Below are 15,263 nucleotides of genomic sequence, written 5' to 3'. Positions count from 1 at the left end.
TCTCCCATGTGTTGTTGTTTAGTTGTTTAGTCGTGTCCAACTCTTCGTGACCCCATGGACCAGAGCATGCCAGGCACTCCTGTCTTCCACTGCCTCCTGCAGTTTGGTCAAACTCATGTTAGTAGCTTCAAGAACACTGTCCAACCATCTTGTCCTCTGTCGTCCCCTTCTCCTTGTGCCCTCAATCCTTCCCAACATCAGGGTCTTTTCCAGGGAGTATCTCTTCTCTTGAGGTGGCCAAAGTCTTGGAGCCTCAGCTTCAGGATCTGTCCTTCCAGTGAGCACTCAGGGCTGATTTCCTTAAGAATGGATAGGTTTGCTCTTCTTGCAGTCCATGGGACTCTCAAGAGTCTCCTCTAGCACCATAATTCAAAAGCATCAATTCTTCGGCGATCAGCCTTCTTGATGGTCCAGCTCTCACTTCCATACATCACTACTGGGAAAACCATAGCTTTTACTATACGGACCTTTGTTGGCAAGGTGATGTCTCTACTTTTAAGATACTGTCTAGGTTTGTCATTACTTTTCTCCCAAGAAGCAGGCGTCTTTTAATTTTGTGGCTGCTGTCACCATCTGCAGTGATCATGGAGCCCAAGAAAGTAAAATCTCTCACTGCCTCCATTTCTTCCCCTTCTATTTGCCAGGAGGTGATGGGACCATTGGCCATGATCTTCGTTTTTTAGATGTTGAACTTCAGACCATATTTTGCGCTCTCCTCTTTCACCCTCATTAAAAGGTTCTTTAATTCCTCCTCACTTTCTGCCATCAAGGTTGTGTCATCTGCATATCAATAAAAAAAATATGGTGTGGCTGAAAGTGTGGCCCAGAGAAAAACGTTTGAGAACCACAGCTCCAGTATATTGTTTCTGAATCAAACTACCGTAGTTCTATTGACTTAAATACCATATTTGGGTGGGAAGGAAATTCTGTAAACTAAGGATAGATTGATAGTAGGAAAGTGTTGTTGACAGGTGACCAGCAGTCCTGTGGGGCCAGATGACTACGCCTTGCTCTGATTTTGGGGGAATTATTTATGGGAGGGCTGATTTTGGGGAAATGAAGCTGCAGGCAGTTTAGGGAAGTTTTTAATGTTTGATGTTTTATTCTGTTTAATATTCTGTTGGGAGCTGCCCAGAGTGTCTGGGGAAACCCAGCCAGATGGGCTGGGTATAAATAAATAAATTATTATTATTATTATTATTATTATTATTATTATTATTATTATTATTTATTATTATTATTATTACTGAACAACTCAGTTTTTAAAAAGCTTGGAACTCTTAAGTCTAAGAATCTGGATGTATGCTAAGCTTAACAGTCTCCTGGTTCCTTTCTGGCATGTGGCCACAAGTAGACTCCTATGTCTTCAAGTTTTGAAATGACCCCATTCATATGTGACTAACCCAGGGCATTCTGAAACACTGGTCTGGATTAAGGAATGGATCTGCCATACTACAACTAGCATTACAGACCACAAAGTCTCCTGGCCCTGAATAATCAGGTGACCCCAGAGAGCCAATCCACATGCAAGTGCCTGCTATAAACTCCAAAATATGCTGAGAACTAGCTGGTCTAGGGCCCGAGTGCCTGACAATTGCATTCTCCTTCACCATCTTGGCTCACTGACGCCAATCGGATCAAGCAATACACACCCCTTTTGGCTGGATTGATCTGTATGTGTGTGTGTTGGGGGAAGGCAACTATGAATGTATTGTTCTATCTTTCAGCAGAGAGTTAGGCGAGAGGAGCTTTTGATTCCCTCCAAGTATATGAATCTGTGGATACCTTTGTAAGTGGTGGGGTCATTATGAACGCATGGATAGTCTGATTCCCTGTGTTGGCCAATTCAGTCGGCTGGGTAACCTGAGGAGGAGGTGGGCCCATCTCAGATCTTTTCTAGAGGCTTTATAGGCGTTAGTTATTCATTTGGCACCATCTGCATAAATATATTGTGTTTAGAGCCTAAGCAAAATATAATTCCTGTGCAGAGGAGTCCAAATTTAGACAACAGAAGCGGAGTACAGAGGGGAAAAGAGAGTAGAGACAGAGGAAAATAAGGGAGCAGCGGAGGTAAGAAAATTGTGCAGAGTAAAGGGAGGTATTGAAAAGGAAAGGATAACAAGGGCTGTTAGTGAGCAAATGCTTCATGCATTCTCTCGCTAACATGCTAAGTGAGAGAATATTATTATCTCAGAAAGGTACACGATTCCTGGTTCTTCATTGGGGGTGAGGAGAGAGCACTGTAAATAGTTATTGATTTAAGATACTAATTCCTACTTTATCACAAAATTCCAGGTGGCTATACATAGCCCCTCCCCTAACCCGTTAACCTGAAGTTGCCTACGGAAGGGGGGAAATGGTCATTGCACCCAACTCTCCCACTTTGTCCTTCTAACTGGCAGCTGTTGGTGGCCCCTTCCACCATTAGGGGTAATGGCGAGTTGCCCTGAAATGCAACATTTTATCCCCACCCCCTCACCTTGTAGTTATGGAGCAGCCATTTGCTTATGATGGATTGTGGCTGAATCAATATCTTTTGCTGCCAGGGGCAGAATAGAAAATGGCACCCTTCTCCTCAAGTCAAGCACTATGGTACACAAGGTTGACCAAGTAATGATGGCACCTGAGGCAGAAAACCCCACAAGTGACTCTCACACTTATTGGGAAAATAACCAACAATTTGTTGCTGTTCTATGACACCCATAGTCAGCTACAAATTTTTTCCTGATAAATTTTTACATCTTGACTAACAGACAAATATTTTTACAAGCAATTTCCTCTAACATTATGCATTTTGTAGGTTATTTTCACTAGTGCCTTCATTTGTTTAGCTCCACTCCCCCCAATGTGTGATTTTTTGTAAACATTTGTTGGCGAACTGCATGGTAAAATTCAGATGAGTGCGAATTTCGGAGGACTCCTTTGTTTTGGTTTTGCATATTGTTTAATAAAGTGTCAATTTGATAGATTAAGCTTTAAATGTGAACTGAATTGAGTTTCTCCTGCATCCATATGTGTTATATCAACCTTTTAACTGGAGATGCCAAGAACTGAAGGGGAGAACCTTCTCCATGAAAAAGTATGAACTTGTCACTGCGCTGTGGCTCTTCCTTTTGGAGAGTGGGACAAATAGCTGGAATAGCTAGCCAGATATTTAGAAAGATGCAATTCAACAGATCAGAGTTGTTGTTGTTGTTGTTGTTGTTGTTGTTGTTGTCTTAAAAAAAACCCCAACAACAATGCCATGAGAGATATGCAAGGACTATAGAGTTATTTTTTTTAAAAGAGAAACCAGCGTATTTTAATAGTATTTTAATAGTTGTACATGCAAATGAAAATGCTTCCTTCTCTGTGCAAAATGCTCCCAAAGCCCGCTAACTCATCTTTTTCACTCTCCCCTCCACTTTCCTTTCCCAGCAGATTCGAAATGATAAAGGAAATACTTCTGAAACATCTGGTATTCATTCCCAAAATACAGTGTCGCTGTATTTTGTTTGCATCGAATGCCTCGCTTTTAATTTTATCCCACCTCCTCCTCTCCGAAATGAATGCATCAGTAAATATGCAGAGACCGATTCTCTCCCCCCACCCCCGTTTTCCAATATATTTCATTTAAAATATATATATAAACAAAAAAACCACCCTCCATTTCTGTTCAACAAGAGAGCCTCTTTCTCCAAGATTAACATTTCTTATGATTGTTCCTGACAGAGGATTTACTTTCAGAGGCCCTGCGAAGGATAACCAAAAAAGGGCATGGAGCAAGACAGTTTTGGCAGCTTGTGCGAATTTTCGGAGGTTTTTAGGTCTTGGTTTTCTTATGAGTGGCTTCCTGAGCGTGCCTAGGGAATGACAGGCATCCCTTCAGGCTGGCTGACCCCACCTTTGGCTGAAGCCTAGCCATTGGCTGCTTATTAGAATAAATTGAGGACAATGCATACCACTGGCTGCCAATTTTAAACATAAGGGATATGTATTCACTTAGCACTGACTTTTGGGAGGGGCCAAGGAGAGAGTTTAGTTCCATGGACTAGGGCTTGCGGGGCTTAGACTGCCTGGGTGCTTCTTAGGCTCCGCTGCTGCCGCCAGGAAACAGCCAGAGCCTCACTGCCTAGACCGGTCTGAGAACAGTTTCTGCTGCTGAGGTAAGGGCTCAACGAACGATAAATAAATCAAGAGGGCTTTTTCCTTTTTGCACTTGCACTGTGGATAATTTGCAGGAGCATTCCCGTTAAAACAAACGCAAAGCAAGCGTTAGAGGTCTTGCAAAGAGCGCCTCGCAGCTTTGCAGTGATGCTCAGTGTTGAATTAATGGAGGAGGGATGCCAGAGTCTGATGTTTCCCGGAGATATGGGTTTTTATTGTATATGTGTAAGTACGATGGGTATGTTTGCACAGAACGAAGACTCAGTGCAGCAGGATTTCTTACCTGTCTGTCATTGGGAGACGGATAACAACTACCCTCTTAGATGGGGTGTTTTATCTCCCGTTGTAACAGGGCTGTTAATCTTCTTTTTAAAGCGTGGGGTTTTTGTTTCAAAACTTGAGGAAGAAAAGCTGCACAACTGGAAACTAGTCTCTCTGCTCCCCAGCCCGCCCCGCCTTTTTAAGAGTCCAAAACCTGGGCTCTGAAAAGCTTAGCAGCAGAGAGGGAACGCAACTAGCACAGACCTGGCAAAGCTCTGGTTAATGTTATGGATTTGATATGTTGCTGAAACAGATGTCTTGCTCCGACTGTCTTTCATAAAAGAGGAGCTTTGTTGAAAGTAGTCTCCATCCGTTTTTAGTTTTTAGCCTTCCACATGTAATGTTGCCTATTGCCAGGATGTTTCTTATGAGGGAGCCTTTCCGGTTAACAGAAGAAATGTTCATGGGTGGAACTGGCTGATAATAAAGTGAGTGTGGGAGGGTGAGCCAGACTGTCGCTCTGCAAAGACAGGAAGCAGACGTTTAAAGCGCTCCTGACATGCTCTGATGACTTTGTGAGTAGAAGGCAATGATATTCTGGAAAGCACAGAATTTCTCTTAATGCTAGTAATAATGGGAGCAAAGGGGTGGAAATGTTTAAAGGAGACAATATCCTTCACCCAGAACCAAAGATGGGCATATAGTGTTTGTTTGCTTTTGTTGAACAAAATGGCTTTCTTTTCTTTCTTTTTGGTAGCCCAAGCTTCCTTTTCTTGGTATGTGGCTGTGCCTATATTTTGTTTTTGTTCATTGTGGATCTTTTTTGCCCTGGAAAACGGACTATGTAGGTGAAAGCTCTCTTAAAAACATCAAGGACAAGCTACCAGGAACCTCCGCTGAGCAAACACCTTTAAATTAATTTGAGATGAGGAGAGGTGTGCCTCTCCCAGGATGTCCTTTTTTCATAAGATCATTGCACACATTCACATTCTTTCGGTAGACACCCAAAAATGTAATGTGTGAATCAGACATGTGTTGGGCAGTCTTTGTATCACTTGGATACACTTGTCACAGAGGCAGCTCCCTGACCAGGGGATACCCAGTCACAAACCTGGGTTTACTGCCCCATAATGCATGGAAAGGCCCTTAGGTCCACTTCACATGTTACAGTTTAGATATAACTTACAAATGTAATGTGGGAATGCATCAAGCACTTGAATTAGACAATTACACTTGGCAGGGACTTGCAGTTGGCTGGCGGTAAGCCTAGGTTTCCCCCTGAACAATGTGTGAAATTGCCCAAGAAACAATGGATGAGATCTAAACCGTCAACACAACGATATAGGCAATAGATAACACAAACATCAGAATCATGTCTGTTTCATAAGGATTGCCACAGCATGCAGTTCATTAAGCAATGCTGCTTTTAAATTCAAATTCCTTTTAGCGGTGCTTACAATTTATAAGGGAGTACAGTGCCTTGTAAATGTTGCCTCTATGGTCCAATGTTGCCTTCAACCTACCAATCAGTCTCTTGGTCAAACTAGGCATGATGTATGAGCTCTGGGTGTGGAAATTCCAACCGCATTTCCTTAAGTTGTGATGTGACTACTGATAGTGGATCAGGGCTGCCGCACCAAGGCAGTGAACTTCTTAGCTCTTTGCCCTCCAGCTGATTTCCAAATCAACCCCCCCCCCCAAGCTCCTATTAATCATGAAGGGGAAAACTTATTTCCTTCCGCATGAGCATCTGGACAAGGAACGGGGCAACTGAGAAGTGGTCCAGTCCAGTCTTTCACTCTTGGCTTCTGGCAGAAAGATGGACTGGATCACTTTAACACTGAGTCATTGTCTGTATGCAGCTTAATCTTCCGCACAGAGAGATGTGTACAGGCCAGGTGCATATGCAAATGCAACAGGGGCACTTCGGATGCTGAAGCAGCATAATTTAATATCCTTACTTCAGCTGATTTTGCAGTGGATCTGATTTGCAAGTGAGTGAATGGGGATGGTTGCAGAAAGGGATTGACAAGGTGCTGAATTTGCAAACGGGTCATTGGCAACAAGTGTGCTTCCCCCCCACTTTCCCCAGAAATCGGATATTTGGATCATAGGATTCAACTCATAAGGGCAGAGGAGTCTTTGGCTCCCCAATAACATTTTTGAGGAAGCTGCACCGCCCCCAAAGTTGATGGGCATTGCCATTCAAACGGTGTGTGTACACTGCATCATGTGAACGACTGGGCAGGGCTTACCTGCTCCCACCAATATTTTATGCAAGTGGGCACTCCTGATCTGGATGAAATACGCTGACAATTGCATGCATGTGGAGAACTCTTTTTATGATTCACATCCAGCTGGAAGCACCTTTGTTAATAAAACAATAAAGGCTTTGTTCTGTAATAATTAAGGGCCAAAGCAGCTCTGGAATCAGGAACATTTCTCTCTCCACTTTGGATCAGGGACATAGTGCTGGTGGGGGAAGGGTTAAGCATGATCTCACTTGCAGTCATTTTTCACATTTAACCCTTCCACAACCTCTTTGCAGGTATGTCCCCCTACCAGCGTGGCAAATAGCAAATTGGGAGGGGTGTATGTGCCAGCACTGCAACACTGTTGGCTCAGTGTACGGTTGCCCCATATGGTTACCTTTAAGAACTTCAGGTTGGAACATTTGGGCAGTGAAGTGATCTCAGGTTCTGGACTGGCTCCACCCACCCAAGCTGGCGAGGAAGGACTATAAAAAACTTCCTGTTTGGTCTGAAGCCTTGCCTGAGCGACAATGCTTTCCTAATTCTGGAATGTTTCTGCACAGCTCTTGGTGAGACAGTGGCGTAGTGTGGGGGGTGCAGGGGGGCCCGGCCGCACCGGGCGCAACATCTGGGGGTTAGGGTTAGGGGGTGCAAATCCACGGGTTAGGGGGCACAAATTACTTGCCTTGCCCCGGGTGCTGACAAGCCACGCTACGCCACTGTGGTGAGAACCCTTTGTCCCTTGATGAGGGCTTATCTCCTGTTCCCCTCTGAATTGCTGCCTGCAGCTCAGCAATTTTAACTGGGGGGTGAAATTATGGCATATTGGCACATGGAGAGTTAACTCTTCCACATCCTGCACTGTAATCCCAGTCCAAATCACACTTGTTATTAAGTTTAAATAAATCAATGTGAAGATCCTGAGTGTGGGTCCTCTGCATCGTACCAAGACGCCCCTTCAATGTTGAGGTGTGCTCCCCCTCCTGTTATTTCTGTTTCAAAGCCTTTGGGAGGAAGATGAGGGAGGGGGTCACAAGGCTGTCGCTATAGCACTGGAAGTTAGAATGGTGCATATTCTGGTTTCTCTTCAGATCGTATGCCTTTGGTCAGAATGTGTTGTTCATATTAACTTTGGTTTGCAAAAAATCCTTAGTATTTGCGGACGTTAACATATTTTCAATTATTTTCCTGTGATGTGGGTACTAATGTATCGATGACGAAAGTGGACCCTGCGGGTTGTTAGGAGAGGTGTGTTTTGGTTTGTGTATTGGGTCGGCATCCCTCTTAATGGAGGTTCTTCTCAGAAATATCTCGCCAAACATCTTTGTCACCTGGTTTGGAATATGAATTTCTCCAGCTCATAATGCTTGGATGTATTTCAAATCGAGCACAGCTTCAATTAGAAGTTATTATCTGGCTCAGAATGTGATAGAAGATTGTTCACATGCACGATCCGCGACCCCATCAAAAACACTGCCTGTTTTTTGTCTGAATCGTAGCTCTGCAAAAGGCCTCCAGAAGCTGTTTTTAGGCTCCAAGAAACTGCAGCTCTTCAGCAATTAGCACCAGGCGTGGCTTGGGAAAGAACCCAAGTCTCCAGAACTAGAAAAAGAAAGCTCATAAATAACTGTTTTGAGTCAAGCTGAGTGGAGTTCACCTCTGACCAGTTCTTCATTTTCTGGTTGGGTGCCACAGAAATTGCAGCTTAGCTCAGACCTTCTCCGTATCCATAAGGAACTGCATTGGTGTTCCCTCCCTTGTTGTTGTTGTTGTTGAATCGTTTAGTCGTGTCCGACTCTTCGTGACCCCATGGACCAGAGCATGCCAGGCACTCCTGTCTTCCACTGCCTCCCACGGTTTGGTCAAACTCATGCTAGTAGCTTTGAGGATACTGTCCAACCATCTCGTCCTCTGTCGTCCCCTTCTCCTTGTGCCCTCAATCTTTCCCAGCATCAGGGTCTTTTCCAGGGAGTCTTCTCTTCTCGTGAGGTGGCCAAGTATTGGAGCCTCAGCTTCAGGATCTGGCCTTCCAGTGAGCACTCAGGGCTGATTTCCTTAAGAATAGGTTTGATCTTCTTGCCGTCCATGGGACTCTCAAGAGTCTCCTCCAGCACCATAATTCAAAAGCATCCATTCTTTGGCGATCAGCCTTCTTGATGGTCCAGCTCTCACTTCCATACATCACTACTGGGCCTGCCTCATTACTGTGCGCCATTTGCATAGATCTGAAGGCCTATAAAGGGCATCCTATATTGTACTTCTAGAGCTTTATGATGCAGAAATACCACATGGTGGGGTACTGTGCACACTTGGGGTTCCTTATCACATGGAGTATCTTTTTTAGGTCTATGTGTCTACATGTGAAGGTCATGGGCAGAGCCAGTGGTGTGGTCCCACTCTTCTTTCCCACCCCCTCCTCTGCATTCCTTCTACCCAATGAGAATATTTGAACAGGGCTTTTCCTATCATTAAAATAATGAAAGCTGTGTTCAAGGTGCTGAATGCTGTGTTCTGTACAAGCTCCAGCCCTTCTGTGGAACACACACAGTGCTTTTGAAGTCTATTGGTTTCAATGGGTTTTTTTTGTTTTAGCAAACTTCCTCAGGAGTTTACATTTATGGAGTTCTTTCCTTCCAAGTAATATGAATGAGGAGGCGGAAAGTTTATCTAGGGACAACTGAGGGATTTTAGTCTTTGTGAATTCCTATATGAAATGGCCTTATCAGGATCTCTTGGACTAATGTGCAGCTTGGGACTTAGGCATCCAACAGATTTTCCACATTTCCAAATTCTGCAGTTCCTGGACGTTCATCTGTCAAAATACTCACTGAAATATGTATTTTGAAAGGAGTTTTGTTTTTGCATTAAAAATAAAAATAAAAATAAAAAATCAGATGATGTGGAAAGAGAGTGGAATGAAATTATGGGTGACCAGAAGTTGGCAGATTCAACCATCCCTAACCTGGAGGAAGGATGTGAAATTGGCAGCATGCCCCGAGTAGCAAAGGTAGCCTGGGTTTGTGACAGTCTCTGTTCTCAGGGACTTGGTGAATGACAAGCAGCCTGCACAACTGGCAAGGCCAAAGGGAGCATCCTTGTGGCTGCTCTCACCAGGGTTTCCAAGCAGAGGAGAGCCTAAGGTACAGATGGGAAAGCTGTGCTCGTTCTGCCCGGATACTGAGGTCCAGCACTGAGGGCCTTCTGGCGGTTCTCTCACTGCGAGAAGCCAAGTTACAGGGAACCAGGCAGAGGGCCTTCTCGGTGGTGGCACTCGCCCTGTGGAACACCCTCTCACCAGATGTCAAAGAGAAAAATAACTACCAAACTTCTACAAGACATCTGAAGGCAGCCCTGTTTAGGGAAGCTTTTAATGTTTAATAGGTTATTGTATTTTAGTGTTATGTTGAAGCCGCCCAGAGTGGCTGGGGAAACCCAGCCAGATGGGCGGGGTATAAATAATTTTATTATTATTATTATTATTCACTTCAAGAGCCACATGCCACTGGTGGACAGGGCCAGGAAGTAAATAACACATCCCTCTCTATCCAGGAAAGCAAAGAGGCATCACCAGAGTTCATGGACAGGCTACACCCTTTTGTAGCCTTCAACATAATATCATGGAGGTTGCTAGGAGAGGGGAAAATGGGGCGGAAGAAGTGGCAAAAAGATGGGGGAAGAAGGGAGAAGATAGAGAAAAGAGGCAAAACAACAACAACAAAACCCTGAAAAAGGAGTGCCCTCTCCACTTTTAACCCATTCCTGCCCACTGCTGGCTTTGCTTTAAATATCAACCCCAACAGAACAAGGCCACATATGCACACGCAAAACTTTGGCATCAACCTTAACTTGGGAAGGCTAATTATTCTTTGGGAATGAAATTTGATGGGCTATTTTTTAAGATGAACCTATTGATGAGACTAGAATTTGTGATCTGAGCAACTGGAACCAGGACAGGCAGCGGTGGGAAAGTACCCTACTTGGAAAAGCTTTGGCTCTGTGGAAACTTCCACTACATATTTCAATGCTCTGCTCATACCGATAATAAATAAGGGTCCTCTGAGAGATGCTGCACAGGGTGTAAAAACAAGACAATAAGCAACCCGCCCGTTTGCACATTCATTGGTTGGATGTCCTTAAATAGGAAAAAAGGGGGAATAATGGAAATTGGCTCATAGAACTGTGTAGAACACCATGTCTAGTCATAAATACTTTTTAGCTTGGAACTACCCAGAGGTTGTGGGATACGTCAATATGTATGCATGCCCCCCTCACCCCCGCCACACACACAGATTGACAAGTTACAATGAAACCCAAAACAATGCTGGGAATATTGCCCTTAAGAATCTGGTAACTCAGACTCGTCAGGAACTTTATATTGTAGTTTTAAAGAACACAAAGGACAGAAACAACAGATTTACGAGGCAAACTTTCTTCACACCAGCTAATCTGTGGGGAGATATGATCAGCACTGCCATAAAACACGTTTGTAAATAAGCAATTCCTCAGTCCTGGGATTTTGGAGGGGGCTTTTGAAACGTGCCCTCTCTCCTTTTTAAGAACACAATTACTGGGTCATATGCATGACCCATCTCATCCACTAGCTTATTTCCAAGCGTGGCTGTTGGTGGATTTGACAGGGAAAGTGTTCAAGAACATGGAGCAGGGAGTTAAGCCAAATGTTCAGGGGTGTTTTGAGGACAGACTTGATGGGAGAGAAACGGAATCACATGGCCGTTCTGAAAGGAGAGGGAATAAAGAATAATAAGCAGGGTCCTTGTGGAAGTATATTGGAGGAGCACAGGTCACAGGAAGGGTATAATGAGAAATAAGGAGGTGAGGGGAGATTGTAGGACAAGTACATTAAGGGGTTTAATGGACAAAAGCTTGAACTGGATGCAAATGGGGTTTGAGGAAGGGGTTCCTATGGTTTGATCAACCATTGATATGCATGTCTTTTATTTTTTTTAAAAGGTAAACAGATAGTATATGTTGAAAATACTCACACTACTTAGGTTTTTTTTTTAATTGCAAAATTAGCTCAGTAACCCCAGTGATCTTGAGCCTCTCTAGGTTTTTGAGCAGTACACCTGTTCTGGAATTGAGATTTTGTTTTTTTTATTTTTAGTATTTTATTTTCAATTTTTCTAATAACAACAATTTTCTTACACATAGATATCCAATCCAAATTTGCATTGATTGACTCCCCCCGCCCCCGGTTTCCAATTTTTTCTTTTATATTTTTCATTGCATCTAATTATTTCCCCCAATTAATTTCCAATTATTTTTCACATCATAATTCGGCCTTCAGCTCATAAATGCTGCAGCAATCCTGCTAATGTTTCCACATTCTTGCAGTGTTCTTTAAAATAATCCACAAAGTTTTTTCCAATCTTGATTAAATTAAATGGAATTGAGATTTTAAATCTGAACCATCTTCCAGTTCCACATAAGCAGCGCCTAAGCATGAGATCCTAGCCCTCAGCCACGAATAATCTGTCCTGGCAATGATCCGGTGAAGCTGGAGACACTTCCATACTCTGTTGTAGCCTTCTTCAACCTGTGTGCTGGCTGATGCTGATGGAAGTTGCCATCTGGAGAGGCCACCAGGCTAGGGAAGCTTGCCCTCTTGCTTGAAATATTCTTCTGAGGCAACAGTTGGCATTGCTCACTTTTCCAGCTTGAAAATAATCACAATAACCTTTCCGTTCAGCTTGCTCACGTTGACAGCTGCCTCCCGAAGCTTCGGTTATCAAAGTGGCTCCAAACCTTTCCGGCTTTCAAGTGCCTCAGAGCTCCTGCCTGGCTCGCTGTCTCCTTTGCTCCTGCGTGGCCCTGGGGGAGACAAGGAGGTGTCTATTGCCTATGAAGGAACCAGGGGTGGCGATCTCACAGGGTTCCTGGACATTTCATTGTCTATTGATCCCTGTGCCACCACTTTATTTCTTGCTGCCACCACCCAGGCCCTACCAGGTACAATACTGAGTCCAGTCAGGGTTAAATTGAAACATAAACTTTTGTTTATTAATTGCATTTTAACAAGCGTGTGGTTTCATAAACAGTATTGGTCCATTACAATCATGGGATGCCTATCTGGACCTATAACTTCCGCTACCTGCTCTCACTCACTAAACCACCTCTCAAATGTCTTCCTAGTTCCTAACTGTTCCTGACTCAGCTTATTTCGCTACACTAACTCACAGACCTACCCACAGACTATATCCCAATTCACTCCCACTCCAACCGACCACCCAACAAACTCCCCCCTTTGCCCCTCCCAGAGCTGGTTTTATAGTCCCTCTGACTCCACCCCCTGGGTTCTGATTGGGCAACCTGTTTAACTATTTCACCTCCAGCACTCTCATATGTTAACGTCACACGGGGATGCTTGGATCTAAATCACTTTTCAGGGTTGCTGGTGGCGCAGAGGTTTCTGGGTGGTGGTGGTGGTGTAAATAGCTAGCTAGAAAGGGGCAAGATTTTAGATATGGGCACATGGAACAATTTTTAAATTAAAATAAAATCAAGACTCCTTGTGCTCTGCTCCCTCTTTCTTCCCACCCAGGGCAGCCCAGCTCTCTGGCTGCACCTCAGAGCTGGCACGTCACACCAGGCAGGGCCTCAACAGGGGCAGCTTCTCCTCCTCTTTGCCCACTCTTCAGTAACCACTATCAGCTGCCCAAGGGAGGAGACAACAGAGGGGCCACAGGATGCTCCCCTATATCTTCCACTGCTGCTCAGGACAAGCATGGCTCACCCCAAGCTCGGTGATGGTGGCACTGGTGGGGAAAACAGGGACATTCCAGGATCAAATCAGAAGCCAGGATGGTTTTTGTAATTCTGGGTCTGTCCCTGGAAAATAGGGACACTTGGAGGGTGTGGGACAGTCTGCCTCTGAAAACCAGATACAGTGGTACCTCAGGTTACATACGCTTCATGTTACAGACTCCGCTAACCCAGAAATAGTGCTTCAGGTTAAGAACTTTGCTTCAGGATGAGAACAGAAATTGTGCTTTGGTGGTGCAGTGGCAGTGGGAGGCCCCATTAGCTAAAGTGGTGCTTCAGGTTAAGAACAGTTTCAGGTTAAGAACAGACCTCTGGAACAAATTAAGTACTTAACCCGAGGTACCACTGTACTGGTACAGAGAGAGAGCCAGTGTGGTGTAGTGGTTAAGAGCGGTAGTCACGTAATCTGGGAAACCGGGTCTCCGCTCCTCCACATGCAGCTGCTGGGTGACCTTGGGCCAGTCACACTTCTCTGAAGTCTCTCAGCCCCACTCACCTCACAGAGTGTTTGTTGTGGGGGAGGAAGGGAAAGGAGAATGTTAGCCGCTTTGAGACTCCTGAAGGGGAGTGAAAGGCGGGATATCAAATCCAAACTCCTCTTCTTCTTCTTCTTCTTCTTCTTCTTCTTCTTCTTCTTCTGGGAACAACAAACAGCTTGGGGAATCTACGAAATGCTGAATTAACAATACCACTGATGGCACACAAGCCCTTTGGATTTCATGGGACCTGTAGGTATATTTAGAGCCAGGGTCCTAATGCCCAAAGATGGCTCCGTTTGTAAAAAAATTTTAGGAGACTTCTGTTTAATTTCCTTGGCAGTTACCACGTTGACCACAGAAAGGCACAAGTATTCGGCAAACAGATTCTTCAATCAGTAAGTAACTTGTGGTTAGGATTTAAGAGCTTTTCGGTCCAGTTTGTAAACACCTGAGCCCATCATTAACAGGTCAAGGATAACTGGAGCTTTGGAGCACTTTTTATGTACCTAGGAAGGCTCAGTGTAAATACAGCAATTCATAAGAGGCAGGCCTGCGAAAGTCATGAGCCATCGGACTGAATAAAGTCTGCCAACCATGTCTCGTGGGCTGCGAGGTCCCCTAGATTGTGGAATTTGAGGAGGACTGCAAAAACAGAAATCTTAGAGACTTCCTCTTGGGCTGCTTAGGGGCTGGTTTTGGTGTTTTTGGCTCAGTGGCTCATAAATTGTGGAGGCCTGTGACAGGGAGAGAGAAACAGAGAGACAGAGGACAGAAATGCAGACTGGGCGAAAATGTCTGCCTTTCCAATTTCCCCAGTACTGTATAATTTCAGGGAGGAGTGGGTGGGTGGAAAGGTGACAAAGCTGGCATAAAATTTACCAAGGACTCAGCTACATTAGTAAAAAAACAACAGCAGCTATTTGAACGTGCTATGAACATGCAACAACAGATGGCGCTGGAGAGCAGGATATTTTAAAACACGATTTTCCACAGGGATTTTTTTCTTGTGTTAAAATGATCTAATTTCTGACTTATTTATAGTGTTCCTCTCTGCCCCCCCCCGAGTTTAGATCCACCCCATCAGTGGTGACAGTCTTCCCAGGAGTCATGGCAATTGCAAGCTGCCATCTTCTCTCTAAGGAGTTCCTAAAGCAGGGGAGGGAAATCTCAGGCCTAGGAGCTGAATGCAGCCTTCCAAGCTTCTCTGGGCCCTGGGACTTTATTCACACCACATATCACCCTGGCTGTCTGCCCTCTACCCAGGGCTTAGCCCTCACTGGTCTTGCTTGAGTGTCATTGCCTGTCAGGACTGTGTCATTGAACTCTGATACTGCCTTTTGCT

The 15,263-nt window shown here is 44.5% G+C and overlaps 2 protein-coding genes across 8 annotated transcripts in view; one reads left to right on the top strand and one right to left on the bottom strand.

Annotated features, from left to right (window-relative positions):
• LOC308595767 (aldo-keto reductase family 1 member B1-like) overlaps nucleotides 1–15,263 on the bottom strand; it is a 319,272-nt gene that overhangs the window by 107,422 nt on the left and 196,587 nt on the right. The window lies entirely within an intron of this gene.
• The window catches only part of CALD1 (caldesmon 1), a 189,800-nt gene continuing 178,404 nt past the window's right edge, over nucleotides 3,868–15,263 (top strand). For 3 of the 7 annotated variants that reach the window (XM_081209942.1, XM_081209946.1, XM_081209940.1), the window contains exon 1: nucleotides 3,869–4,145. The gene's annotated coding sequence lies outside the window, so the exon portion shown is untranslated. Of the gene's footprint in view, nucleotides 4,146–15,263 lie in introns of all 7 variants that reach the window. The other 4 variants (XM_081209941.1, XM_081209948.1, XR_014012088.1 and 1 more) reach the window with 3 other exon arrangements.

The sequence above is a fragment of the Podarcis bocagei genome (genome assembly GCF_964188305.1).
Source record: "Podarcis bocagei genome assembly, chromosome: 10".
Classification (NCBI taxonomy): Eukaryota; Metazoa; Chordata; class Lepidosauria; order Squamata; family Lacertidae; genus Podarcis; species Podarcis bocagei.
Note: the sequence above shows the minus strand (reverse complement) of the source record. Positions and strands in the feature narration are given on the sequence as shown.